Source organism: Podarcis bocagei, assembly GCF_964188305.1.
Source record: "Podarcis bocagei genome assembly, chromosome: 6".
NCBI classification, from domain to species: Eukaryota; Metazoa; Chordata; class Lepidosauria; order Squamata; family Lacertidae; genus Podarcis; species Podarcis bocagei.
The window spans coordinates 83,783,402-83,811,228 of NC_138130.1; the positions used below are offsets into that span (position 1 = coordinate 83,783,402).

General features: G+C 43.2%; 2 long non-coding RNA genes across 5 annotated transcripts; both read right to left on the bottom strand.

Moving 5' to 3' along the window:
• Window positions 1-3,307: 3,307 nt before the first annotated feature.
• LOC308589156 lies at window positions 3,308-27,618 on the bottom strand. 4 transcript variants are annotated; one of them, XR_014009105.1, is made up of 5 exons: window positions 24,801-25,985; window positions 18,198-18,475; window positions 13,911-14,127; window positions 11,328-11,915; window positions 3,308-3,433 (listed from the first exon to the last, which is right to left on the bottom strand). It is a non-coding gene; the product is annotated as an uncharacterized lncRNA (long non-coding RNA). The 4 variants fall into 4 exon arrangements; XR_014009106.1 differs by lacking the exon at window positions 3,308-3,433 and adding an exon at window positions 27,463-27,618 and having other exon boundaries at window positions 9,820-11,915; window positions 24,801-24,860; XR_014009107.1 differs by lacking the exon at window positions 3,308-3,433 and having other exon boundaries at window positions 9,820-11,915.
• Window positions 12,328-13,117, bottom strand: LOC308589161. Its single transcript, XR_014009114.1, has 2 exons — window positions 12,757-13,117; window positions 12,328-12,514 (listed from the first exon to the last, which is right to left on the bottom strand). It is a non-coding gene; the product is annotated as an uncharacterized lncRNA (long non-coding RNA).
• Window positions 27,619-27,827: the final 209 nt, after the last annotated feature.

A 27,827-nucleotide genomic window follows, 5' to 3' on the forward strand; every position in this document is an offset into this window, starting at 1 on the left:
TCAACAACGTTTTCTGACTCCCTAACCACAGAAACAACTAAAAGTGTTCCTCTCTCCTCCTAAATGAAGAAGATACCAGAAATGAAGAAACCAGGGGAGTGGATTTTTTGTCTTGGTTCTGACAGTGGAAACAAATTTGTAGGCTAATATTATGCTCAGACACCCTGCTCCTTTCCTGCTATCCACCTGAGCTAGCATTTTGCACTTGGCTCCACCTTGGGGTTCAAGCTTTCAAAAAACCCACAACAGATTAGATCGAACAAGTCTGCAGTCTTCCCAGTTCTAATCTAGTGGAATTCTACAGCAGTAAGGGAGCATAAAGTGTAGGGTGACTGTTTAGGCATCTGCTGAAACAGAAGAAATCCATCAACGAAAGAAAAGACAAATGAAGACAGACACACACACACACAGAGAGAGAGAGAGAGAGAGAGAGAGAGAGAGAGAGAGAGAGAGAGAGAGAGAGAATCTTAGCATGCTAACCAATAGGTATGAGGTGAAAGTTTTAAAATAATTGCTGTAATACAGGCATAGGCAAACTCGGCCCTCCAGATATTTTGGGACCACAACTCCCATCATCACTTGCTAACAGGACCAGTGGTCAGGGATGATGAGAACTGTAGTCTCAAAACATCTGGAGGGCTGAGTTTGCCTATGCCTGCTGTAATAGTAGTGTAGAATAGAATAATTGAAACATAATACATTTCTCCATAGTGGAGAAGACTGTAACCAGGACACAGTACATGTATACCTGCTAAGTCTACTGCCTAGGTGCTCACTGTTGATGGTCCTTTTCTCCCTCTTTAGAGTTCTTTATATATCAAGTTAGGCTTGAACTGGACAGCCTTTCAATTAAAAGACCTCTTCAAAATGAGGACTGTCCTCTGTAATGTGGGCAGGGCTGGATTTAGGTTTGATGAGGCCCTAAGCTAATGAAGGTAATGGGGCACTTTATATGTCCAGCTGTCCTTTGTCAACAACAAATCGTCACTGTTTTTTGTGTTGAATATATGGTAATTTATGGACCTAACAGGTATCTAAATCCATTTGCACGTAACATATAGGAGCCTACACCACACAAAACACTGTTGCTGTATGTAGGTTTTATTTTATTTGTTTTTTGTATTATATTTTGGAAATGTACATCCAGGTTTTTTCCTTTAAAATTTTGGGGGGTCCCCAAGAGAGTGGGGACCTAAGCTATAGCTTGTTTAGGTTATATGTAAATCCGGCACTGAACGTGGGTACACAATACACCTGTTTCTCCCTTTTCCGCATGGCAACATGATGATCCACACTTTTGCCTGCTGGGGGGGGGGGGACTTCCTTCTTTGGACACCGTCCCCATACAAACTCTGCAACGGTGGTGACACTTCTGCCATACAAGAATAATGTTCTCTTGATTATTCATCTGTATTCACATTCTCATGAAAGCTCCAGGGGTGGAAAACAATTTGCTGAACTAGATAGGCAAGAGGCAGGGAAACTGTAGCCCTCCAGCTGGGGTTGAACCGAAACCCCATAATTCCTGATCACTGGCCATCCTGGCTGGGGCTGATGAGTGTTGGAGTCCAACTAACCTCTTAGATAGGTCTTTGGTCTGACACCACAGGGTTTTTACTATGTTCTTAAGCTTGCAGGGAATAATAAAAGCATAGCTGTGTATGCTGCTGTCTGTCAATGTTGTTCCAAAATTCCCATTTGGCATTTCCATAGCTTTGAAAGGAATCATCTGATTTTCAAGAAGAACAATGACTACAGGTCCATGAGAATTTCTTTTACCAATTTTTCTTTCCTTTACCAAAGTCTTCAGCAATTTACCACACACACAGTGAGAGGTCTTCATTACATGATGTTACAATTAAGGAGAAAGCATCAAAGCATATTGTCACATTCGAGTAGAAAACAATGGCTTGTTCCAGAATGCATCTGTTTCACATTAAGGACAGATGTGAAATGTTGATAGAAAGCATCACTATCATCATTGGTGTTTTTACTTTCCTTCACTTTGTATCACTAAGGACCTGACTAGTTCAGACATCTTTCAATAAAATGGATTTTAATCCAATTAGTCAGAAATAGCTTGGCATTTGAAAAGCAAATGGCTACAGTTTCAGAGCCCTTTTCTTCACAAACATTTGGCCAAAGTTTTTTCAAATTCAGCTCCAAGACACATTTGCCAACAGTTGGTTCCAGAACTTCTGGCACAAAGATTTTCTCCCCCAGGGACCTAAGGGCATGGTGCCTCTGAGCTCGGACAGAGTACCTTTCCCTTGTAAAGGGCCTGTGTTTTAAAAAATAAATAAATCCTCCAGGAAACCTGAGATAGAACACACCCTGAATGAAGACTGTACCTCTTCAAGTTATATTTCAAATGCCACTAAGGGACCTTGTTTTTGTTTGATTCTTCTCAGATTCTGTTGGAGGAACTGGGCATGAGCCCACATTGCCCCATGTATGAGATAAGCCAACAGGTGCATGGTCAGCCAAGCCAGTTGCTATGGCAATGACCTAGTGCCATCTTTATAAGTGATTAAAGCATGTCAGCTCATTAGTCAGTCAGTGAGTCTGTATGTGAGTTGGAGTCTGTGTTACGTCTTGAAGCTGGAGCAAAAGAGATCTGCATCTGTATCTGCAAAGCCTACAAGCTGTATGTCAATGTCCAGAACTGTATTTCTGAAGCCTTATCTTCTTCAGCAATAAACTATTTTGGACCTTAAGCTGCCTCTGTGTGGTGACTGGAACTAGAGACAACTTCTCCTACGTGGCAATCTCACTTCAGATTCCCAACAAAATTGTCTTTATTACCGTATTTTTCGCCCCATAGGACGCACCGCCCTATAGGATGCACCAAGTTTTTTTGAGGGGGGAAATAAAGAAAAAAAAATATTTCCCCCCCCCCAGGCATGGGGCTGGCGCGGGGGAAGCCCGAGCTTCCCCCAACCCCAGCCCCCAGAACAGCCTGCTATCCGCAAGCCTAGGGAGCCGCACCGGTCTCCGCAGGCTTGCGGATAGCTGCGTGAAGCCCGGGTGCGCTCTTCAGCGTGCCCGAGGCTTCGGAATGCCGGCAGCTCTGCGCAACCTTTGGGAGCCCGGCGCGGCTTGGCGCCAGGCTCCCGAGGGTTGCGCAGAGCTTCCTTGAAGCCAAGAGAGCGAGAGGGGTCAGTGCGCACCGACCCCTCTCGCTCTCCAGGCTTCAGCGAAAGCCTGTATTCGCCCCATAGGACGCACACACATTTCCCCTTCATTTTGGGAGGGGCAAAAGTGTGTCCTATAGGGCGAAAAATACGGTACTTCTTTTTTAAAAGTTTGCTATGAAAGCATTTTATTTAAATTCCATCAGATTTGCTTCTTTTTAATGTTCATCTTATCTCAGCATTTTTCAGTTGTCCTTGATTCCATTCCATTGTCTGGACCACAGTCCTTTTTTCCAGATCTGTGAATGGCAATGGATGAATGAAATATGTTACAAGTTGAATTTCAGCTCCTGCTAAAAGATAAGCCTGAGAATCCTTAAGCAAAAGACTTTGGACATTGCTATCCTGTAGCTATCCTTGGTGAATTAGGTATTATTGAGTTCTTATAAGAAATATCCTGAACTGTACCACTTCAACTATTGTGCAGGTTGTAAAGGTAAAAGGTAAGGGGATGCGGGTGGTGCTGTGGTCTAAACCACAGAGCCTCTTGGGTTTGCCAGTCAGCAAGTCAGCAGTTCAAATCCACTCAACGGTGGTGAGCTCTGTCCCAGCTTCTGCCAACCTAGCAGTTCAAAAGCATGCCAGTGCAAGTAGATAAATAGGTACCGCTGTGGCGGGAAGGTAAACGGCATTTCTGTGTGCTCTGGCTTCCAGCATGGTGTCCGTTGCACCAGAACCAGTTTAGTCATGCTGGCCACATGACTCAGCTTTCTGTCTGTGGACAATCGCCAGCTTCCCTCGGCCTGAAGGAAGATGAGCACCACACCCCATAGTCGCCTTTGACTGGACTTAACCGTCCAGGGGTCCTTTACCTTTACCTTTGCAGGTTGTAATTTAGCTATCCCACAGATGTTGCCCTTTTATGACTGTTGTGACACAACTCTTGGCAATTTAGACATACCAAACTATGCAAACAAATACGTATTTTGAGAAAAAGCACACATTTAAATTGCATTTTGAAGGAAAATGCGCATTTAAATGCTACGATGAGAGGAACAGTTCAAAAAGGTGATCTGCAGGGGGGTGAAATAGAATGGAATTATGGCTGAAATGTGAACATAAAACAGACATGAAACAAGGAGATCCATCCACCCTAAACACATTTTCTTGAATAAAAGTAGCATTGAATCTAAGCAAATGACCTTAGGGGGTCTTATAGCTTAATGATAATGTGGCAAGTGGCAACCTTTCAGCTTTACAGTTTGCTGAATTCAGGTGAACTCCTTAATGAACATAGCTGTACACCTTTTTGAGGCATTAATTAGAAAGAGATGATGCTCTCTCACACCAGCTGTTCCCCATTGAGGCCTTCTTTGCATGACTTATGGGCAAGTTATCATTATGGATCACTGCATCATTAAATTTTACGTTCCTTACGTTACCTCCCGGCAGCCAAGGCATATGAAAGTGCAGAAGAAACATGAGGAGATGAGTTTCTCAATTGCTGTAATAAAGTTTTACATCATTGCACCGAGACATGTTTTCTCCACACATGGAAATGGTTAAATTAAAATTGTAATGACTGGATCCAGAAAAGCCCTTTTAGGCCACAGAAAATTAGTTTAATCTGCAAATGTGATTTATGCCTGTCAAGAGACAAGCCTCACGATGAACAGTAAAACTAGATATAAAAAACAGGGTCTCGTCCCCCCCCCCATTTGCTGTTCTTAATGGTACCTGCTTTTCTTCTTCAGGCAAATCCAATGTAGTGCCCCTCAGATTTTTTGGACTACAACTCCCATCACGTCTGAGCACTGGCCATACATATTGGGGCTGGTCGGAGTCAGAGTCCTAAACATCTGGAGGATGCCATGTTGGCTCTCCCTGCCCTTGTTGTTGTTGTTTGGTCGTTTAGTCATGTCCGACTCTTCATGACCCCATGGACCAGAACACGCCAGGCACTCCTGTCTTCCACTGCCTCCCGCAGTTTGGTCAAACTCATGCTGGGAGCTTCGAGAACACTGTCCAACTATCTTGTCCTCTGACATCCCCTTCTCCTTGTGCCCTCAATCTTTCCCAACATCAGGGTCTTTTCCAGGGAGTCTTCTCTTCTCATGAGGTGGCCAAAGTACTGGAGCCTCAGCTTCAGGATCTGTCCTTCCAGTGAGCACTCAGTGCTGATTTCCTTAAGAATGGACAGGTTTGATCTTCTTGCGGTCCATGGGACTCTCAAGAGTCTCCTCCACCACCATAATTCAAAAGCATGTCTATCTGTCCATCTGTCTGTCTGTTTTGTTTTAGCAGCACATCATCATCATCATCATCATCATCATCATCATCATTATTAACTGGCAAGTGTAAATAGTCTCTATCCATATATTTAGTTATCCTTCCCCCCTCTCCCTTAGCATGAATGGTACATCACAGAGGGAGAAATCTAAGTGAGAAGAAGTAGATCAAGACAAAAGCATGAAAATCTGCTTTGGCCATGTCAGCCATGGGTTTTCCTCAGAGAGGACTAGAACCACAGCAAGTCTCCAACTAGTTGCATGAGAACTATTAGGCAGAGACTTGTCTGTACATCACAGCCCAGTTCTGGCTCTCTCCCAACACTGCCATGTGCTAATACCAGGCCTGCTCTTCAGACTTCTAGATGAGAGCTGATCAAGTTATATTCTCTGCCCCTATAAATACTTCTAAACAGAGACTGCTCTGTCCAGCTGCAGGCTTCTCTTCTCTTTCTCTGCCTTCAGCTCATTCCACTGGGATTGACCAAGTGGCTCAAGGGATAGAGCTCCAGCTTAGCTCCCAAAAGCCTTACAGTTAAAATGGGGATGAATGAATTCCATTCATTACATTCTTCCTTTACTGCTCTCCTGATTCACTCTCCTATCCCCCCATTTTGCACTCCAGTGTACTCCAATTTAACTTGGGGGATGCACACGTGGAATTAACTGGAAATATTTCTAATAGTAATTCCTAGATTGGAGCACAAGTTATTGGCTGCAGTTTCCATTTCCTCCATCTCTATTCTTCCTCTGAATTACTAGTGAGATCGGTACATTGATAAAATACTGGCAAAAAAAAGAAAAGAAAGCCAATTTCAACATACTTCCTATTGTCATGTGCCCATATACGCATGTACACAATGTTAAAATGCCACATATACAAAGTATGTTGATGCAACCATAGGTTTCCTCAAAGTTACCCTGCTACGCAGAAGCCTGAAGCTTATTATATAGAGTCTCAGTGAACAAGGTCACACCAGGTAATGTCGCAATCTGTAGTATCACATCAGGTAAAGGCAGATTCAGGAAACTGCAGCATGGTGCATTCAGGTTCAGGCAGACCATAGCAGGACCATGGAAAGCTCCAAGGGAACGTGTATTAGCTCAAGAGCTTTTCTTTCCCCTGTTTTAGGCAATGTTGCCTCAGCAGAGAGTTGAAGCCTCCTGAAGCCTTCTAAATTTAGGCAAGTGCTCTTCTGCATTAGTCACTGCCTCTCTGAACAAGCTGGCTATGTTCTTTAGTGGGTCTCTGCCTCATTCTGTATCTCCTGACTTCTGCAAGCTTGAAGAGATGGAAATTGTGCTGGGGACTGGTGGGGACATATCTTCCATCAGGGATGGCGTTGGTGAAAGTTCCTCTTGGTTGCAGCAGCCAGTGCCTCACCCCCTCTCAAGTCTTCCTTGGGTCCCTGGAGGGCCTGAGGCTTTGTGGATCATGAGTAATGTGCACATTCATACCAATTCCTGCAGTTGCCATTCAACATAGGCAATTGCTATTCAACCATTGCATAGATGTTAAAACATTGTAAGTCTGATTCCAGTCCTTATGATTTCAGACAGAAGGATGAAAAAAGTTATGAAAACATTTCTTATGAATCAGAAACTGGAAGGGATAAAACAAGCCCATCCACACAATGTGTTCCAATGCCTATAATTTCTCATTCCACAACTGTGAGATTTTTTTCCCCAAGGACTGTCTTCAACTTCTTTTTACATGACAAGAGAAATAATTTTGGAATGGTGAAAAGGCACCAAAAGACACACATGCCCAGTCCTTTTATTTGCCCAAAGGCAAGTTTCGTTGCCTTCAGGAGGAAGGAAGCAGAGGTAGCAACACAGTGGACTTTTTTCAAGCGCCTATGAGGGCTTTGTGTGTGTTCAGCTGGACACAAGTCTCAACCCTTTTCAGGATAAACACAGAGATGCTCATGCGTGGTTTCCCAGGACATAGTCTAAGTACATGATGCAGCTACCTTACAGGTTTGGGTCAGATCAGTTGCTGGATGGGGGAACCACCTGGAAACCCTATGTTCACTTCTTTGAGTCCCACGATGGAAGAAAAGTGGTATATACATGTGCTAATAAAATAAAATAACATGCCATGCACTTGCTCCAATTTCAATATGTTTGGACTGCACACAAAGCCTACAGAGCAAGGTTCTGCTGCAAAAAATAAATAAATCCTGGTTTGTGGACCAGTTTCTCACATCCATCTTAAATTTAATCAGTCAAATTAAACTCAGTCAGACGGATGGAGTACAAATAATAAAGTATTATTATTGTCTATGATGGCTGTGCGAGCACCTTTGGTAAGACCCAAATCAGCCACATTCAAGCTGCTTCAGGTCTTGGAGCAGAAGACTTAAGTGGCTACCTAGGCAGTTGCTACTGCAACCACTTGGCAAGCAGCAGCAATTTCATCAAGGTGAACGTTGTGTTATTGACTGCTAACCCATGAATGCAGGAACCTAGATCCAGCAAAGACTATTGTAAATGGATGTGTGGTGAGGATACGGTTTTCACTGATTCCCCATTCCCTTTGCAGACCCCTCTGTCTCCTCCCATGCTTTACTGGAAAGATCCCTTAATTCCAGAGCAGATTGGGGTGTGGCAGGTACAGGAAGTTGCCAAGGTAAATGGCAGGAGTTTGGTGGGCTATTGAGAAAGGGTTGATGGGCCAGTTCTGTCCTATGAGCTAGTGGTCTCTCACCCCTTATGTGAATGGTACTCTTGCTTATCAGAACCCTGGCTATTTGGAGTGATGAGCTTTTGTTGTGTGACTAAAGCATTCTTATTTTCATAGCTAGTGTCGTGCACCATGCATGAACAAGGCTTCCTTGCTCTCAAATGTATCCAAGAAGTAGTTGAGTTCCCCCCACCCCACCCCTGACAGCCACCATATATTCACAAGAGATCCCAATAATCATATTCTTCAACTTTTGATTCAGGCTATTTCTATTATTTCATTACAAGAGCAGCTAATTTACAATGTTAAAAAAAAATAATGCTTTGTTCACCATTCCTTCAAAATTTAGGCTTATAGTATTATGTTTCACTAAGACAGCTTGTGATTATAATGTAATAAGGAATGCATAAAGAAGGCATGCCATGCTCAGTCTGTCTTTGAAAGGAATTATGATGAAAGTGTTTTGTAAAGTTCCCAATAAATAAGATACCATGCTGAGTATGGTTTACCATACTTGTGAATTCGAGCTTTTCCAGGCCTATCCTGCTGTAATCCTACATGTGCCTCACAGCTGGTAGATGTGTTCCTCTGCATCGGCTGAAGTTCAGGAATTTTCCTTGGGTGGAGGGAAGAGGTACAAAAGAACTAACCTTCTGGGAACTAAAGTCACAATTGCTGGTGAAACTACCCTTTCCCTAGTAACAGTAACAAGATTATATTAAATAGTTACTGAATCATTTTCCAATTAACCAGGAAGGCCGAAAGGGTTGCCATATGCCCTTCATTTAATAGCGTCATCAGAGCAGCTTTGTAGGAGCAAGGGATGTGAATGCTATGAGTAATTTGCACATATATTAAGTCAGTGGTTTTTCGCCCCCTGAATCTTGAGAGATTTTCAAATGAAAAGGAGGAGAAGAAGGGGGGGGTAAAGAAACGCTGTGTTATTAAAACACTACCCTCTGCAATGAATCTCAGCAGATACAATTTCATTTTCTTCCTAACGGCAGAGAAAAATCACAAGGTTAAAACAATAGCCATTAATTTTTTTAAAATATTCTAATGCTGGATTTGAACATGTAAGAGCTCAAACGGTATTAAAATATCCTGCAGCGGTGACATACACCATTGAAGTGCATGCACACATTATATACAGTTTTGGAAAGTCTGTTTTCATGAAACTGGGGGAGTTAGAACTGTATATAGCATGTGGATTGTTCAGCTTGAGATAATGGAGGCTAAAATCCCCAATCGGCCGTGAAGCTTTGTGGGTGACCTTGGGGCCACTGATTGTCCCAGCAACTGGTATTCAGAAGCATACTGCGTCCAATATCCTGGCTGAGGCTGGTGGGAGTTGCAGACCAGTGACATAAGGAGAGCCACAGGTTCTCCATCCCTGCCTTTAGGTCACTTATGGATTTATATCCAACTTCTACATCATTTTTTCACTATTGTCAAGAAATGAAGCCAAGCAGGACACTGCCTGTTTTAACTGTTTCATCTGAAGCAACATGGACTTGTGGTTCATTGGGATCCCACTCAACATGTGAGTGGAATTCATTTTTTTTTAATGGCACACACAGGTAGAGGCAGCAAGATGGCTACCCTTCTAGAAGCTTCCACCTGAAATGGCTTACTTCATATTGATTCATAAGGTTGGCCATGAAAATGGCATTGTGCTAGAAAGAGAAATTAAGACTTAAAAGAAAATCAAGGTAGCCATCAAATGACTACTACTACTAATAATAATAATAGCAATATCAACAGCAACAGCAACAGCAGCAGGTCTTCAGTGAAGTACTCCCACAGAGTACTCTTGTGCACCCATGAGGGTGAAAAGAGCTAACTGAAAACCTCCACATAGGTACATTTTGATTTGGTGGGGTTTTTCCCCCTCCTTTGGATATGTGGAGCAGAGAGCAATAAAAACTTGGAAAAACCTACTGAAGGAGCCAACTTTCTTCTTTAACCCTTTGGCACTGAGGGAAGAGTGTCTGGAAATCTTGACTTCTAGTGTCAAATGTATCAAAACAAAACAAAAAATAGCTCACCACCTCCAAAACTTGGCAAAAAGGAATGGAGAACATAAAAGCCGTGAAAGTGAGTCTCACAAATATATAGAAGGGCTTGAGACTGCAATTCCACACCACTTACACCTGAGAGCATGCCTCACAGAGCTCAATGGGACTTAGTCACCCTGCACTTTTCATTTAACAAATTTCATATGCCGTTTACCAGAGCAAAAGAACTCTAAGACAAATTGCACTGTAATATTGTTATGTTCTTATAGAATGGAACTAAGGGTGATGGAGACCACTGAATTGCCACCAGCACCAACACCACATGCAGTTCTCCCTCTTCCCCCTGGATTGTGTCCATTAGGGTGAGTGGGCCACTGTCCCATAAGAGTAAAGCAAGTAATAACTTAAGAATAATAATGTCATTCTGCCCTCATCCAGGCCCACCTGCACGGATTGACTGGGACACTATGGAGGTCTTTGTGTTGAGTTCACAGATTCGTTCAGGCTTTAATGTGTTGCAGCTAGGGATGCAAGAAGCCACCCTTGCCCGTTCCACCCTGTATTCATCACATACAACACTGTTTCTCCACCACTGCAGTTCGTTTTCTACCAAAAACTACACTATTTGTTTCACTGTCCACTGTAGCAGAATTATATAACTCATATGATTTATGTAATTAATTATGCAAATTATATACATTATGTTGCCATTGTGTTATGCCACCCCATTCATTTAAATGCAAAGAAATACGATGCAAATGGGGTGTGCAATCAATTGCATATCGTTTGCAGATTGAAAACAACAAAAACAACTGATCATATTCACTGGATTGACTTCCGTTCCAGACATGAGGTGGATATTTGTTGGTTTGTTTGTTGAATTTCTGCACTGCCCTTCTTCCGAGGATCACAGGATGGTTTCAGATATAAACACAAAAAATACAAAACATAGTAACAAACAAAACAATACCCACCACTTTAAAAGGCCATAGATGGTTTAACTAAGCAAAGATTAGCAATTTCTTCTCCCACTTACATTTTTATCAGACTTCTTCAATATTCGTAGTTGCAACAAGTGTGAACTCAAAAATGGAAATGTCTTGTGTGACCACATCAGTACTCCAACGCTTGTTAAAGTTGTTCTGGTTAATTGTAACAAAACATTTAAAATACTTAAAAAATAATAATCACCGAAATTTACCTTAACTGAAAGGTTCCACTCTGGGTGAAAGCGGAAGGCTGGTGTGATGATGACTCATCACAGGAAACCTGAGCTGCAGCTCTCAAAGTAGGTGAAGAAACTTGAGAAGTCAGAGAAGGCTAGTAGCAGCAGTAGCAGAGAAGCTTTGCAATGATGAACAAGCTATAATCTCTCTCTCGGACAAAGAATTCCATAAAGGACTGAGCCACATTGATAGTTTGCAACGTGTTGCTTTGTTATTTTGTCCACGCAATGTTTATATGTAAATAGTTTTTAGACTGTTCTGCGGTAAAGCTTTGAAACTCATTCTTGACATGTAAAGCTCATACACAAGGCCCAGCTCAGGGATTCCACTGAACAACTTTAACAGTATCCTGAGCACAAGCATCAACAATGATAATGTGATTTGAAAACTGGGATAGCGGGTGCTAATAAAATGTTTAAAAATTCAGTCTTCTGGCTCATAGATGATTCAAAGTATTGTTGATGCCTTGATGGTGGGAACAAAATGAATTGTTTTAAAATAGCTTTGAGATACATAGAATTCTTCTCTGTGCTTTGGAAGAAAATCACTGGAAGCCTCTAGACCTAGATGGCATGTGAGAACAAAACAAAACAAAACAAAACAAAACTAGGTTACAGCAATTGTGACTCTGTGATCTGCAGGTGTGTCCCAGGATCACAGACAGAGCAGCTGGAAGGTCAGGAAATTGCTAGTTGTGCTTTGGAACATACCATATAATAAATATGAACTAAAATGAAACCATCTCTTCCCTTTGAAAAAAAAATATCAAAAGCATTTGTTCAACCTCCTAATCAACAAATTGTATATTTGACCTGGAGTGAATTTTTAGCAATTGCACTCTTCCTTCAAATTATATTTCACTTAGAGAATTTATAGCACTGTTATATCTTTGATTTGTTTTCACCTCCCAGCCAAAATGAATCACTAAAATAGTTTTTGCAAACTGTAAACAAATGTTAAGCCAATTTCCCCCCCTTTAAGAAATCCTTATGGAAAGTAAACTATGTATATAATTTGGCAATACACCCACCTGCAAAGAGTGTAGAAGATGAAGATAAAACTGATGCCACCAAAACACACAGAATTCTTTTTTCTTTTTAACCTTTTACGTTTTTGGAATTCCCAAAGAAGGGCTAAGGTGCCTCTTTTTCCTCTCCATTCTCTACAAAATCAGAGGCAAATTCAGTGTTGCAAGGCATGGGTGGGAGACCCTAGAACCCAAGGCCTCCTGACCTCCCTTACCTGGCCCTCAGAACTCCTCCAAAATCATGCCCACTCTCCCCAGCACATCCTTCAAAAGCATGACTCCCCACCACACCCTGCTTGAAGGCTTTTGTCTAGCTATGATGTGTCCTTGGCCTGTGATTATCAATTAATTATATTTTTATAAAGCAGATTGGATACCTTCCAACATTTCTCAGATGAAAATAGGGATGTCCTATTCAAATCCCCACGATGGGGTGAGCTCCCGTTGCTCAGACTCAGCTCCTGCCAACCTAGTAGTTCGAAAGCACGCCAAAAAGTGCAAGCAGATAAATAGGTACCGCTCCGGCGGGAAGGTAAATGGTGTTTCAGTGCGCTGCTCTGGTTTTGGTGTTCCATTGCAACAGAAGCGGCTTAGTGATGCTGGCCACATGACCCGGAAAAACTGTCTGTGGACAAACGCCGGCTCCCTCGGCCTGTAAAGCAAGATGAGAGCCGCAACCCCAGAGTCATCTGTGATTGGACTTAACTGACAGGGGTCCTTTACCTTTACCTTTTTATTCAATACTACTACTACTAATCTTATTATTTGCAAACTGCCCATCTACCGTATTTTGCGCCCCATAGGACGCACCGGCCCATAGGACGCACCTAGTTTTTTTGGGGGGGCGCGCAGAGTTGTGCTGAGCCCGGGCCATAGGACGCACCAGCCCATAGGACGCACCTAGTTTTTTGGGGGGGCGCGCAGAGTTGCGCTGAGCCCGGGACTGCAGGCAGCTCTGCGCAACCCTCGGAGCCGGTCTCCCGAGGGTTGCACAGAGCTTCCTGAAGCCTGGAGAGCGAGAGGGGTCGGTGCACACCGACCCCTCTCACTCTCCAGGCTTCAGCGAAAGTCTGCATTCGCCCCATAGGACGCACACACATTTCCCCTTCATTTTTGGAGGGGAAAATGTGCGTCCTATAGGGTGAAAAATACGGTAACTGGGTTGCCCCAGTCACGCGGGGTGGCTTCCAACATATATAAAAAACATAATACTGCCTTCAGATGTCTTCTAAAGGTTGTGTAGTTTCTTATTTCTTTGTCTCAGGGGTCACATAACTCCATACCCTCCAACATTTCTCCAATGAAAAGTCCTAAGGAAAAGTGGGACATTCCGAGTTCAAATCAGAAATGGAGATGGCTTCTGTAAAACCAGGACTGTCCTGGGAAGATAGGGAAACCAGGAAGGTGTGGCATTGCAGAAATCCAGCCTGGAGGTTATCAGTGCATGGGCAACAGTGGTCAGGCTACCCCAGTCCAGAAATGGCCACAGATGTCAAAGCTAGTGGAAGGCACTCCTAGTCACTGAGGTCACCTGACGCTCTGGCAATGACAGTGGACCCAGGAGCACTCCCTGGCTAGTCTCCCTCCTTGTGATTCCCAGGAGATGGCTTTCAGACCATCCTGAATCCAACAATTGTGGTCAAACGTAGCCATCATGGGTTAGCTGCCTTGTCTTCCATACCTCCGTTCTTAAAAGCCAGCTGCACTGCTGACTCAAGCTGTCAGTCACTGTTGCAGTCAGCCAGTCTCTGGGAAATAGAAGGAGCATAGTAAGAGTGGAGAAACAAAATCCCTCCTTTCCTGTTAAACGAGGTGAAGACATGGGGGGAACAATGCAAACATGAACATTTGTTCAGAACTTTGACGACTGTTAAGATCCTTACCTTAATCCTTCCAGTGGTCATGCCCATTAAGGATATGCAACACGTTGATCCTTTGCTTATGGGATTGTGGAGAGCGGGGGGGAAAGGAGAATGAGGGAGGGAGGCCGGGGTTGGCATAAACGGATTCCAAGCAAATTTCAGCTAACTCAATGTGTCGTTTTTATGAAGCATGTTTGCTTTAAGTGGGTTGCAAAAAGCAGTGCTTTGTTTTAACAAATACAAGGGGGACCTGTTCAGGGTTCCAGCCAACTCTCTTCCTGCTTCTTCTCCAGTGGTCTACTTTTAACTCATGGTACCAGGCAGCATTGCATGGTCTTTGAGACCCCAGTGGGCTGTTTGGGGCCTTCTCCTCCCCAAAGGGTTTTTTCCTAAATATTTTTTGTACTTTGGAAAACGTTTGGGATCCCCAGTGGATGCTTGTCCATTAGGGCAAATGGGGCACAGCCCCTCCAACTTCAATCTGCACCCCCTATCCATTTACACCTGCTTGCCTTCTTGCAACCAGGCCAAGGGAGAGCCAGTGTAGTGTAGAGGTTAAGAGCGGTAGACTCGTAATCTGGTGAACTGGGTTTGATTCCCTGCTCCTCCACATGCAGCTGCTGGGTGACCTTGGGCTAGTCACACTTCTCTGAAGTCTCTCAGCCTCACTCACCTCACAGAGTGTTTGTTGTGGGGGAGGAAGGGAAAGGAGATTGTTAGCCGCTTTGAGACTCCTTCGGGTAGTGATAAAGCGGGATATCAAATCCAAATCCAAGGGGGAGTATGGGGACAAAATTAGAATTAGTTGGCTCTCCCTGTCAATGGCTCTTAGAAATAAAGAGTTTCTAAATTTAACCCTCTCATGGCTACAGCAACCCACCTGATAGGGTTTGGGCAGATCTTGGGCAGAGAACCACTGGGCATGTATGCACCCTCTCAGGAGCTTGGTGAACCTTCTGTTTTTATTCCTCACCCATGATTACAAAAATGGGGTTGCAAGGATACCTGGCAAGCTCGTGGGCTACCTTTTGCTTGGTGCGCCACACTTTCCTAAGAGAAGCCTCTGTTCCCCTTTTCAGTAGTTCTCTTGGCAGAATCCAGCCATTCATACTCCAGTGAGATGGAGTTTATATCTTAGAAGGGAAGGATTTTGAAAGAAAGGCCATATTTGCAATGCAATTGAAGCAGATGAGATAGGAAGTGATTATGGCATGAATAGGGTATTCATGAAAGGCAGAGAAAAGGCAAAGACAAATTCCAGTAATTTTACTGGAGTGGTGACAGGTGGACTTACAGCTCAGGGAAATGAAAGAAGAGGGAGCCGGGTGCGGGGGATGGGGAGGAGAAAGTCTTGACTCTTCAATTTATGGATTCACCAACAAATTAAAAGGGCCAACTTGTGAGGAAAGTTACATTCAGGCCTGGCTAGATCAACATATTGATCTGCCATATATATACACCCAGAACTTTAAGCATCAGATAAATAATAATAATCAAAATAATAATAATTTATTATTTATACCCCGCCCATCTGGCTGAGTTTCCCCAGCCACTCTGGGCGGCTTCCAATCGAGTGTTAAAAACAATGCAGTATTAAATATTAAAAACTTCCCTAAACAGGGGTGCCTTCAGATGTCTTCTAAAAGTCCGACAGTTGTTTATTTCCTTGACATCTGATGGGAGGGCGTTCCACAGGGTAGGTGCCACTACCAAGAAGGCCCTCTGTCTGGTTCCCTGTAACCTCACTTCTCGCAATTAGGGAACTGCCAGAAGGCCCTCGGCGCTGGATCTCTGTGTCCGCGCTGAACAAAAGGTCAGCACCAAATTAACAGGTTGAGCGGTATATTATCAGGTTGAGTGGTATATTTGATAAGCAAAACAACAAGTGAGAACTTTGGGAGTGAGATGCTTCAGCCCAGGCAGAGCATGCTACAGTCGCTTGAAGTTCTTCTACGACATGGTGATGAACAGGGGAGTGAGCCCAGAGTACCTGATCTCGCCACAGGTTTCTGTGACTATAATACAGAGACCCCCCTGCCTTTAAAACACGAGGGACATGAGAAGCAGTTGGCAAATGCATGGGCAACAGCCACCCAACCTGTTTTTCTCTTCTGCAGGTTTTCTCCTAAGCCTGGGCCCCTAGTTCTTATCCTAGCGGCCGCTCCCATTTGAATAGCCTGAACAGCAGCAAATTAGCAGAAATGCCTGTCTCTAGAAGATTGTGCTTCCTAGCACCAGCCACTGCTTCTAATTACATCACCATCTAATTATCTCCCAAAACAAACACCTCCCGTGTGTCTGACTGGCATTTGAAATGTGAATGATCTCAGCACCTTGTACAGCACATATTCCTCCCTTTCCAATCTTTCTTTTTTTAAAAAAAACAAACAAACTTGTATAAAACTTAGTCTGGAGAAAAGCTATAGGAACACTCAGAAAATGCACCCACCTACCCCATTTTTACCAACAAGTTTGTACCCCTCTTCAAGTCTTCAATATGTGAAGTAAGAAGGCCTTCCAAGTTTAAAATTAGCATAGAAATCCATTGGTAATTTTACAAAATAATGTCTACTTAGCCCAAAACTAAGTAGGTTGACCATTTACACACTGCCAAAATGAACAAAATATACAGAAAAACTTTCTGGCAATAAGAGCTGTTTAACAGTGGAACAGTCTCCCTCAGGAGGTGGTGGACTCTCCTTCCTTGGGAGTTTTAAAGCAGATGTTGGGCAGCCATCCGTTATGGATACTTTAGCTGAGGTTCCTGCATAGCAGGGGGGTTAGACTAGATGACCCTTGGTCCTCTTCCAGCTCTAAGATTCTATGATCCCCCAAAAAGAGAGGGGCACACTGATTTGCATACAAATTGCATATGTTAATTTATATTTATAGATGCAAATTTTAAAATCACTGTAATTCTGATAACAATAATTTTAATTTTAATAGAAACACACAAAAATCTCACCACAGTGGGGTAAATTGTGACCACTTGACCTGTAAGCAAGTGTTAAGCAAGTGATGTATGTTGGGGCAATATATATATATATATATTACATGGACGCTTATAGGATCTGAACTGGTGGTGAGTGACCAGACTGTGGTATCTGTGAATAAAGGTGAATTCTACACTGGGACCTATTAGGAAATAAAATGGAAATAAAACTCCTTTATACAAATCTATGGAATGACTGCACTAGGAATACTGTGTACAATTCTGGTCACCTCACTTAAAATAGGAGATTCTAGAGCCAGAAAATGTTCAGAAAAGGGCAACCAAAATATTAAAAGGGATGAAGTGACTCCCCTACAAGTAAAGGATGTAAGATTTGGGGCTTTCTTGTTTAAAGAAAGGTGGCTATTGGGGAGGGGAGTGAGAGAGATGTGTAGAATTATGCATGTTGTGGAGAAAATGGATTAAAAAAATTCTCCCTCTCACATAATATTGGGAACATCCAGTGAAGCTGAATGTCAGAAGATTCGGGATGGACAAAATTCTTCACACAGTGCCTAGTGACAATAGTGGAATAAGAACTAGTGATAGTCACAAATTCGGATGGCTTTAAAGGAGGCTTAGACCAAAGCTGTGGTTCCAAGTGGCTCTCCAAGCTAGATCTTAGCCTCAGACTCTGAGCATACCAAAACAAGCTCCAGAATCCCTGATGTGACACGAAGTAAACATTTCTTGCTGTGTATATTTGAGCGAAGCCGCAAATATCTAGAAACAGAGAGGAGGGACTGTATGTTCAAAGAAAACGCCTGGTGCAGAACAAGTTTCAAATCATGGTTAGGTGGGAGGGGGGATGTTGCCTTGAGACATGACTGATGTTACACCTTATATGATGCCTATATTTTAACTGTTGACAATATAAAGGGGACTCAGCGGCATTACCTTATCCTGCTTAATGAATGTTATCGTGAGGAAAAGGTAAATCAGTAACAGCTAAGATCAAACGTACCTCTCTTCTTTTGAACACACAATGCCCTCATTTATATAAATTTTCACATTCTGCCAGCCTTCCTCATTTGGACACAACAAATGAACCCACAAAAGGCCAGCACAAAAGGCCTTCGCATCTCCAAATGCCAAAGGACAGCTTGAAATAGTGTCCCGAGTGGATTGTTGGGCTGACAAGCCACTGGACTCCCCATTAGCTAGGACCGTCCTTCCAGCTGCGACGTAAACTGTTGGTGTTGGCAGAAGCAGCAAAGGTCATCACACCTTCTCTTGTCTAGACTAAAGGAGAAAACAATTCTTGTAATATATTATTTGTTGTTCCTTGCCAGTTTATTCCTATAGAGACATATCGGGATTTTTGCTTTTTATTTGAGAAGATCAAGTACTTTATTATGGAAACTGGCTTCCATGCGCACATTCTGACTGGCATCTGATTTTTCACTTTCTGCATTGCTGAAGAATGTCACGAGGCCTCCAGAGACAGGCTGGGTTTTGATGAAATGCTCTTTTCTAAGCGAGGCTGCTTTGTAAAAGCAAATGAACCCCACACTTTGTATAGAACAGTTCCTTCCCTTCCCAAACCATTTATTTTCTTCTTTTGGAGAACTCTCCACTTAAGCAGAAGGACAATTTACTTGTTCATATTTATTTATAACCCTCTTCAGGCATTCTGGAACAGTGTACAGTAAACATGCGGGGTGGGGGTGCGGGCAAGTAGTGCTATTTTTCTAGAAAACGAGGTGCTGCAACTCACCATGAACACCTCCCTTGTGCTCTTACAATGGCAATGGTGCCCACCTGAGAGGTGCCGGAACTGAGTATGATAGCTCTGGCCTCCTCTTTGTTTCTTTCATCCCCCCACCCCTGGGGGTTGGAGGGTGTCTGTGTGAAATAAGGAGCCTTCTAGAACCATGGAGGCTCCCAGCACACTTTAGAACTCTGATGTTTCAAGTCAAAGAGGGCACAAGGTGGCCAAAGGAAGCAGACTCATTCCTACTACCACATCCCCTTTGAGTGCTTACTGTACGAATTTCAAAAATGTTTGAAGAGAGCCAGTGTGGTGTAGTGGCTAAGAGTGGTGGACTTGTAATCTGGTGAACCAGGTTCGCTTCCCCGCTCCTCCACATGCAGCTGCTGGTGACCTTGGGCCAGTCACACTTCTCTGACGTCTCTCAGCCCCACTCACCTCACAGAGTGTTTGTTGTGGGGGAGGAAGGGTAAAGGAGATTGTTAGCCACTTTGAGACTCCTTAGGGTAGTGATAAACTGGGATATCAAATCCAAAGTCTTCTTCTCTTCTATATTTAATCAAACATTTGTATTCTGTCCTCCTAGTGCAGAACTAGTACTGTTACAGGTGCCACATAAAATTTATTCTGCATTTGTAAGAAACCAGGGGTGCCATCGCCTGGGGCTGAGTCCTTCTGCCCCCCCCCAAATATTTGGCACAGATGTGAAGCAAGGAGCCGAGCACAGTGTGGCTCTAGCGGCCGGCTCCTTCTGCTGATGCTGCCATGGAGGGAAAGGAGGGTCAGAGCAGCGTCCCACCAGTGGTGGCAGCAGGAGGAGGTGAGGTCCTGACGTAACATGCGCAATATTGCCCCCCCCATCACCCTCCATAAGAAATCAATGTTTTCGTGCGGCAGCACCCACACTTCGAAACTCTGTGCTTATTGGCATCAGGCAGGCACCTTCGCTGTACAGTGGTACCTCGGGTTACAGACGCTTCAGGTTACAGACGCTTCAGGTTACAGACTCCGCTAACCCAGAAATAGTACCTCAGGTTAAGAACTTTGCTTAAGGATGAGAACAAAAATCACGCCGCCACCGCCACATCATGGTAGCAGCAGAGGAGGCCCCATTAGCTAAAGTGGTACCTCAGGTTAAGAACAGTTTCAGGTTAAGAACGGACCTCCAGAACGAATTAAGTTCTCAACCCAAGGTACCACTGTACTCTTCTTCTGAGCACCTGCAAAAAACTTTTGCCTTTCCAAACATTTAGAATGTTGCCATGTGTTTTAATCTGGTTTTTAGCTTATCACTGATTTTAATTATTTTAAATGTTTTAAATAGCTGATTTTAACTGATTTTTTTCTGATAAATTCATTATTTTATGATTTTTGTAAACCACTCTGAGGGTTTGGTTTGGTTTTTTGTTTTGTTTTTTACCATTAAGCAGTATATAAATTTTGTGAATTAAAAAAATAGAGCTTATGCAACATTCAGGACAGTCAATGATTAAAACCAACTATAAAAGACAATAAAAATTCTCAAAATCTAAGAAAAACAGAGGAGAGGTTTTATTCAATTCTGAAAATGGAGAAAACAGAGGAGGACCTTGTAAATGCAGGTGGTCCCTCTTACTTGCTGTTCCAATTTATCTGAAGGACCTCAATGTGTATGAATAATCTGCAGTGTGAGAAAGTGTTCGCTCTTTGTCGTACCCTCAGCCACAATCCATAATTAATAATGGTAGAATTACATCGCTGCAGCTGTTGATGTGGTAGAAAATCTAAATCTGGGCCTGTTGAAGGAGTTGGCAGCAGGGGCATTGTTTTACAGAGATCCTTCTTTTGCTACCTATCCAGACAATTTTGGGGAACAGCATTGGACGGTGTTGTTATTTAAAACGTTTTTACACTGCCTTTCAGAGCAAAAGGGCTTCTCAAGGCAGTTTAGAAGTAAAAGCAAAAATGTAAGAAAAAATATACAATATATAATTGGGCAGAACAGTAGTGTAAAATGTAATGGGGGGAATTAGAGCACTGTGAGCTGTTGCCTGCTTCTCACGTGGGGTTGGCAGGGCATTGTGAACTGTTGCATGAAAGGGACAACAGGCATGTGCCCTGCCAGCCCCACGCCACTTTTGCGAGTCTTGAAAAATGGTTCTGGGCTCGCAGGGCACCGTGAGTTGGCCGGCAGGGCTTCCCATTGCACAGCTGGGCAGGCGCCACACACGGCCCCACTTGGCTCCAGTGGACGGGGTTCGCTCTGGCAGCTTGCCCCGCCCTCACAGTGCACCCCACCCCACGGTCCCAGTGTGCCCACCCTGGGCACCGGCAAGAAACTTCCCTCCACTGCATTAGATCTGTGTGCACCCCAAATGACAAGATGAAATGGAATGATTTGGGGAAGGTGCTCACACTTCTGAGTTGGATAGTCCAAGGCATCACTAGGCAGATCAGGGACTCACTCAGCTTCCGAGAGGCTCTATGGTCTCAGCTGTCAAAAAAAACCCCACCCCATGGCTGTTCATCCTGACCCTCTCCCCCTGTGCACTGTGAGAACGTTTATATAATTTAGCAGAGTTTAAATGATCCCGTTTGAGTTTATGAAGCGACAAGCGGGTTGCTTACTTGTTTGAGTCCTGTCAATAATGATACCTTCCTGGCTGATAATCCCTTTCTGTCCCTCTTAAAGAAAACACACATGAATCTGAATCATATTAACATAAACTACTTTACTATCAGGGACGCGGGTGGCACTGTGGTCTAAACCACAGAGCCTAGGGCTTGCCGATCAGAAGGTTGGTGGTTCAAATCCCCGCGACGGGGTGAGCTCCCGTTCCTCAGTCCCTGCTCCTGCCAACCTAGCAGTTCGAAAGCACATCAAAGTGCAAGTAGATAAATAGGTACCGCTCCGGCGGGAAGGTAAACGGTGTTTTTGTGCACTGCTCTGGTTCGCCAGAAGCAGCTTAGTCATGCTGGCCACATGACTCGGAAGCTGTACGCCGGCTCCCTTGGCCAATAAAGCGAGATGAGCGCCGCAACCCCAGAGTCGTCCGCGACTGGACCTAATGGTCAGAGGTCCTTTACCTTTACCTTTACCTTTACTTTACTATCAGATTCATTCTGGTTTACAGAGTTGTTCCTGAAGGCAGGCTTAGATTACATAACAGGTAAACTATATACTAGATCGTAGTGAGTCATGAGAAGACTGCATCCGAGCAGTTACCAGTTAACACTCCTTGCAGCAACCGACCAACTGACCAACTGACAAAACTGCCTGCCACATAGAGGCAGTTAGTCCTCTCAGAATGTTGGACTTGACTGACAGCTTTATATCCCACACGCAAGAGAAATTAAACCAAGCTAACTGTGGAAATGTCCAGAGTTTGAGAGGAAAGCTGTGGAAAGAGGAGGGAACATTTCCTTTTCATGAGCAGGTCTAGCTTTCAATCACAGTGAAATATTTTCCCAGGGCACTCCAATTACAATGATTTGAGGGAGGAATTAAAAACCATATTTGTTTTCCACATGGATTTGGGGTGTGTGTCATAGGTGCCTTAGTGACAGAACCACTACAGCTATCATTCTGAAATTTGGTAGCCTTCGTCACTTTATGGACAAGGGATGTGGCCAAAGCTCAGTTGTGTAGGAACCGCCAAATCCATTGTATAAGAAAACATTCCTTCTCCATCCCTTGCTCTCACTAGCTGTTCTTCAAGGTTTTCATCTTCAACTCCAGGAGAAACATTAGTCACCTCTGCAAACATAGGTGGGCTGGGATATAGAGTGTAGGCTCATTTGCTTTCAATCAGCAAGCACTATATTGGGAAGATTCATCATTGTTGACCAAGAGAGGAGATATTGAAGCCAAGAGGTCTCTTTTGTTTATTTAACCTAGAATCCTTCCTCAGAGAGAAGATGTTAGTATTTGGTCCATGCATTTGCCGAACCTTTTCTTCCTTTCTTTTCCAACTTAATATGGCCTTTAATTACAGTAATGCATTATTATTATTGCTTTTTATTTATTTATTTATTTAGCCACATCTCCATACTTCATGTGCTTTACAAGGTCACTGTGAGTTAGAGCCGCAATAAGCAAACGGTGAGGCCGGACAGTTTGCAAAAAAAGAGAGAGAAAGTTCATTTGCAAAAGCCCTACCCATTCCTGGACATAATGACATGTTTTGTTGCTGGGGTGAGGGGTGAGAGAAAAATACCGCAAGCCTGACTTTTTCACATATAATGGCAACATTGGGAGATAAATGCAACTGCCAGAGCAGCAGGAGAAGTACTGTACATGGAACAAACTTTTGTTTTGTTTTTCTTTTCCTCTTTTATATGAGATGCGTAGCAACGGTGGTATACAGGAGTTTTTCTTGCTCTAATGGTTTTTCGGTGCGGCAGGTTACATGAGGTGATCCAAATAATTCAGCAAGCTGCACACCATGGAGGAGGCAAGCCACAGATAGGCTCTCACTTGCTTGCATGTGCTGGCAATTGGTGGTGCACTGCTTTTACCTCGGTGGTTTATCCTTTTCCCTTCAAGCTCATGCAACTTTCATGAATATTTGGGGTGCATGTTCAGTTACAAGGTGTGCTATTTACAGAACTTGTGGTCAAAATAAAGGGATGGGAATAGGTTGGCAGGTATCCCCGCCCCCAAGGCTCGCAATGCCAGGATTTCTGCTCCATCTTCTGGCACATCTTTGCTTCCTCCAAGAGCAGCAAAAACAGGATTTCTCCTGTTCTGGAGGGTAGGACCTCAACCAATGGCTTCAAGTTACAAGAAAGGAGATTCCGACTAAACATCAGAAAGAACGTTCTGAACAGAACTGTTTGACAGTGGAATGGACTCCCTTGGGAAGTTGTGGACTCGAGTTTGGATGGCCATCTTGTCAGGAGCTCATCCTACTCTTGAGTAGGACCCTGGCAGAGACACATGCCCGACTGATATGTTCCCTCCCTCCTGGTCAATCGTTCAGGAGCTTCAAAAGCTTTCTTCTGCCTGAACATCACAGCGACCGATGCCATCCGACACTGGCACACCTAGGGATCCGCAGAGTCTTTGCAGCTTGTGTAACAGACCTCAGCAACTCAGCATTTTAGCTAATCTACTTTATTTACATATAAACACACAAGGAGCACTGCAACATGGCTCCCTCTCTCTCTATCACCAGACAGCAAAGAGAATGAACAAAGGACAATAGTCCCATTTCACAGAACACAGTAACACAAACATCCTGTCTCCGTCACTTCCCACTTTGTGGAATCAAAACATACACTGTCATGTGAAAGACAACAATCCCATGACTGTAATCACGGAGCAGGAATGCTAACACATCTGTCATGGATGCTTTAGTGGAGATTCCTTCATTGCAGGGGGTTGGACTAGATGAGCCCTTGGGGCCCCTTCCAACTCTCCAATTCTATGATTTTTTACTTGTTGTTTGTTGTTGTTTAGTCGTTTAGTTGTGTCTGACTCTTCGTGACCCCATGGACCAGAGCACACCAGGCACTCCTGTCTTCCACTGCCTCCCGCAGCTTGGTCAGACTCATGTTTGTGGCTTCAAGAACACTGTCCAACCATCTCGTCCTCTGTCGTCCCCTTCTCCTTGTGCCCTCCATCTTTCCCAACATCAGGGTCTTTTCCAGGGAATGATTTTTTACTAGCACACTGCTATGAAACGTCATATGATTAGCAGTTTCCAAATGACGAAATAAAGCAATAATATTCAGTATCAGCATGCTAAGCTCAAGGCTTTTACACCATGTATTGGCCTAAAACTCTTTTCTATAGCGAGCAAAACTTAATTCTGCAATATATAAAACCCAAGCAACATGATTACAGGACCACATAACGTCTGTCATACCACTCACCTCTTCATCTTCAGTTATGCCTGTCGTCACCTGCCGACAACGTCCTTTTGCAGTTCTTACCTGGAACAAATACATTGATGTCAGTATAGAAGAATGAATGGCTGTATATCTAACACAAAGGAGCAGCTCACCAGGTGGAGCAGAGATGCTACACTAGCTTCTTGGTAGGGAAGTCATTGTTGCTTACCAGGAAGGGGGGGGGGCTAGGTGGCAAGGAGGCTGGTACATTGCAAATGCCCTGGAAGGGAGTGCCAGATTGCCTGTGGCAATGCGTTTGCACTGCACTGACCTCCTTATCCCTCCCTTTCCTAGTAAACAACAGTGGGCCTCCTGCTGGGAAGCTAGCATACCAGCTCCAGCTCTCTACTTCTGTTCAGTAGCAGAACACTGAAATCTCCCAGGGCATTCTGATGCTCAACTGGAAATCAACATTCTTTGGGTGGCTGGGTGGGAATTCAAAGGGAGACTGTAGCACTGAATTAAGATTTATGACACTAGGCCCTATCAGTAAATTTGATTTCCCAGCATTTGTTTTACTTTATTTAAAATCATTTATATACCACTTAATATTCCCAAAAAAATCTCTTGGTGGTGTACAATATGTAAATACGATTAAAACGTTAAGGCAAAATCGACAGCATAACCTTAAATCAATAAAACGGGTATATAAAAACACATGAAAGCATACTAGAGCGAATAAAACAGAAATTCAGAAGATTCAAATATGTAAAATGAGGTCCGATCTCTTACAGGTCAGGGGAAACCTCAGCAAAAAGATATTTCTTTACACCTGAAGCAGCTGTAGGCTGTTGCTTCCCACATGGTGTACAGGGAGGCATTCCACAAGGGCAGCAGCAGAAAAGGCCTGTTTTCGTGTTACTGCTCTGTGGTATTCTGTATGGTGTAGGGTCATATGGAGAATTTCCCCAGATGATCTAAGTGATCTTTCAGGAACTCAGGACTCAATTAAAATCAAGGTTTTCCTGTCCATTGCAAGTGTTAAATTAATCTAGGAAGATAGCAGCAATTACTGCAGTTGTGAATGGCCACTGTGCTTATCTTGTACAATTTTGCGTAAAGATACCTCTTGCGTTTCATGACTTTTTGGCCCCACTGTTTATATTTTTTATTAATACTGCAGTGTGTAGCTGTAGATGATAGATAGATAGATAGATAGATAGATAGATAGATGATAGATAGATAGATAGATAGATAGATAGATAGATAGATAGGCAGGCCGGCCAGTGATATTAACACTTCATGCATCTGATGAAGCCAAAACACCTTTAGTCTTTAAGAATCTGCAAGACAATTAAAATCAGCAAAGTTTACAGCTAAAACAAGAGAACTTAATGATGACTGCTTTATGGAATGAGGGAAGACTTTTTTGAACTATATAAAGAAATATTATAGTATGATGAATTCGTGAGCAGGATTTGAACTGTGAGCCACAGAAGGATTTAGAAATTATTGTATTGTTGTTATGATATAAGAGAGGGAAGATAGGGTGCAGCAAGGGGGATAAATAAATAAAAGCACCATGGAAAATGGGATGGGAAGTCGACAAAAGAAAAATCTATTATGTATTGGAATGCTTGTTTGAATTTTTTGGAAATTTAATAGAATATAACTTTTTTTAAAAAGAGAGAGAGAAAGAATCTGCAATGCTTTTTGGAGGGGTTGTTATGTGCTGTTGCTTATCTAATTAGTAATCTCCCCCAAATTAACCAATTTGTTGATATTTATTTAATAAAGCTATTTGGAAGCAAATTTAAGGCAGGATAATCTGCTGGCAGCGGGTGGGGGAATCACCAAAGGCATTTCATCTCTTTGATTACAGTTTGCCATGCTGTTGTCAGATGAACCGAAAATTGTATTTCATTTAAAGGGGAAGAAAGGACGAGTTTGGTAATGTGATCTTGTACTTAACCTCGCCCACAGTGGTGAGAACAGTCAGGTAAAAGCCATTACAGAAAGAATTTCAGAGCTTCCTTCTCTAGAGCTTTCAGCAACAATGCAACCCATTGTTTACATTTTAATTAACTTCTGTGTCACTGATTTATAAGGAAGATGGATTAGCCTTATGCTTTCAGCTGAATTATTGCAATTTGAACCTATTTGTACCTTCAGTTAAACTCTTCAAAGCCCGGGGAAGATTGTTTATGTACAGGAAATCGAATTAGTAATGCTGTTACTGTGATTTAATAGTGTTTTTGTGGCTCCCTCAATGAAGAACAGTAATTGGAGAACGTCTGCATTCACATCCCTGGGCTTTTTCTTTACCTTTGCGAGAGATACAGCAAGTGTGTTTGTTGGCTTTTCCAACTAATATGGGGAAATAAATAGGCACTGTGATTTTTAGAACGCTGGAAGCCTACAAGTTCAGACCAGGGGCAAGAAGGGGAGTGTTGAATAAACACCCACAACCTGTTGAACACCAAAGAAAGAACACAACCGAAGTTTATGTGGCACAGGGATTGCCAATGTAGTGCTAAGGTTTTGGACTACGGTCCCCATTAGCTTCAACCAGCACGGCCAAAGGGCAGGGATGATGGGAGCTCTGGCCCAAAATTTCGGAGGTCATCATGTTGGCTAGTCCAGGTGTAGCTGAATACACCAGGAACCACCAGATAGTAAAGAAATGGTTGATCATGGATTCTACCTTATGGGGGGCAGTCTGCTCTTCGAAGGACTCCTCGCCAATCCAGTTTCAGTTTAAAAGTTTAGGGAAGCTTTTAATGTTTAATAGGTTATTGTATTTTAGTGTTTTGTTGGAAGCCACCCAGAGTGGCTAGGGAAACCCAGCCAGATGGGTGGGGTATAAATTATTATTATTATTATTATTATTATTATTATTATTATTATTATTATTATAAAAAAATCCTTCCTGTAGCACCTTAAAGACCAACTAAGTTAGTTCTTGGTATAAGCTTTCGTGTGCATGCACACTTCTTCAGAAGTGTGTATCTGAAGAAGTGTGCATGCACACGAAAGCTTATACCAAGAACTAACTTAGTTGGTCTTTAA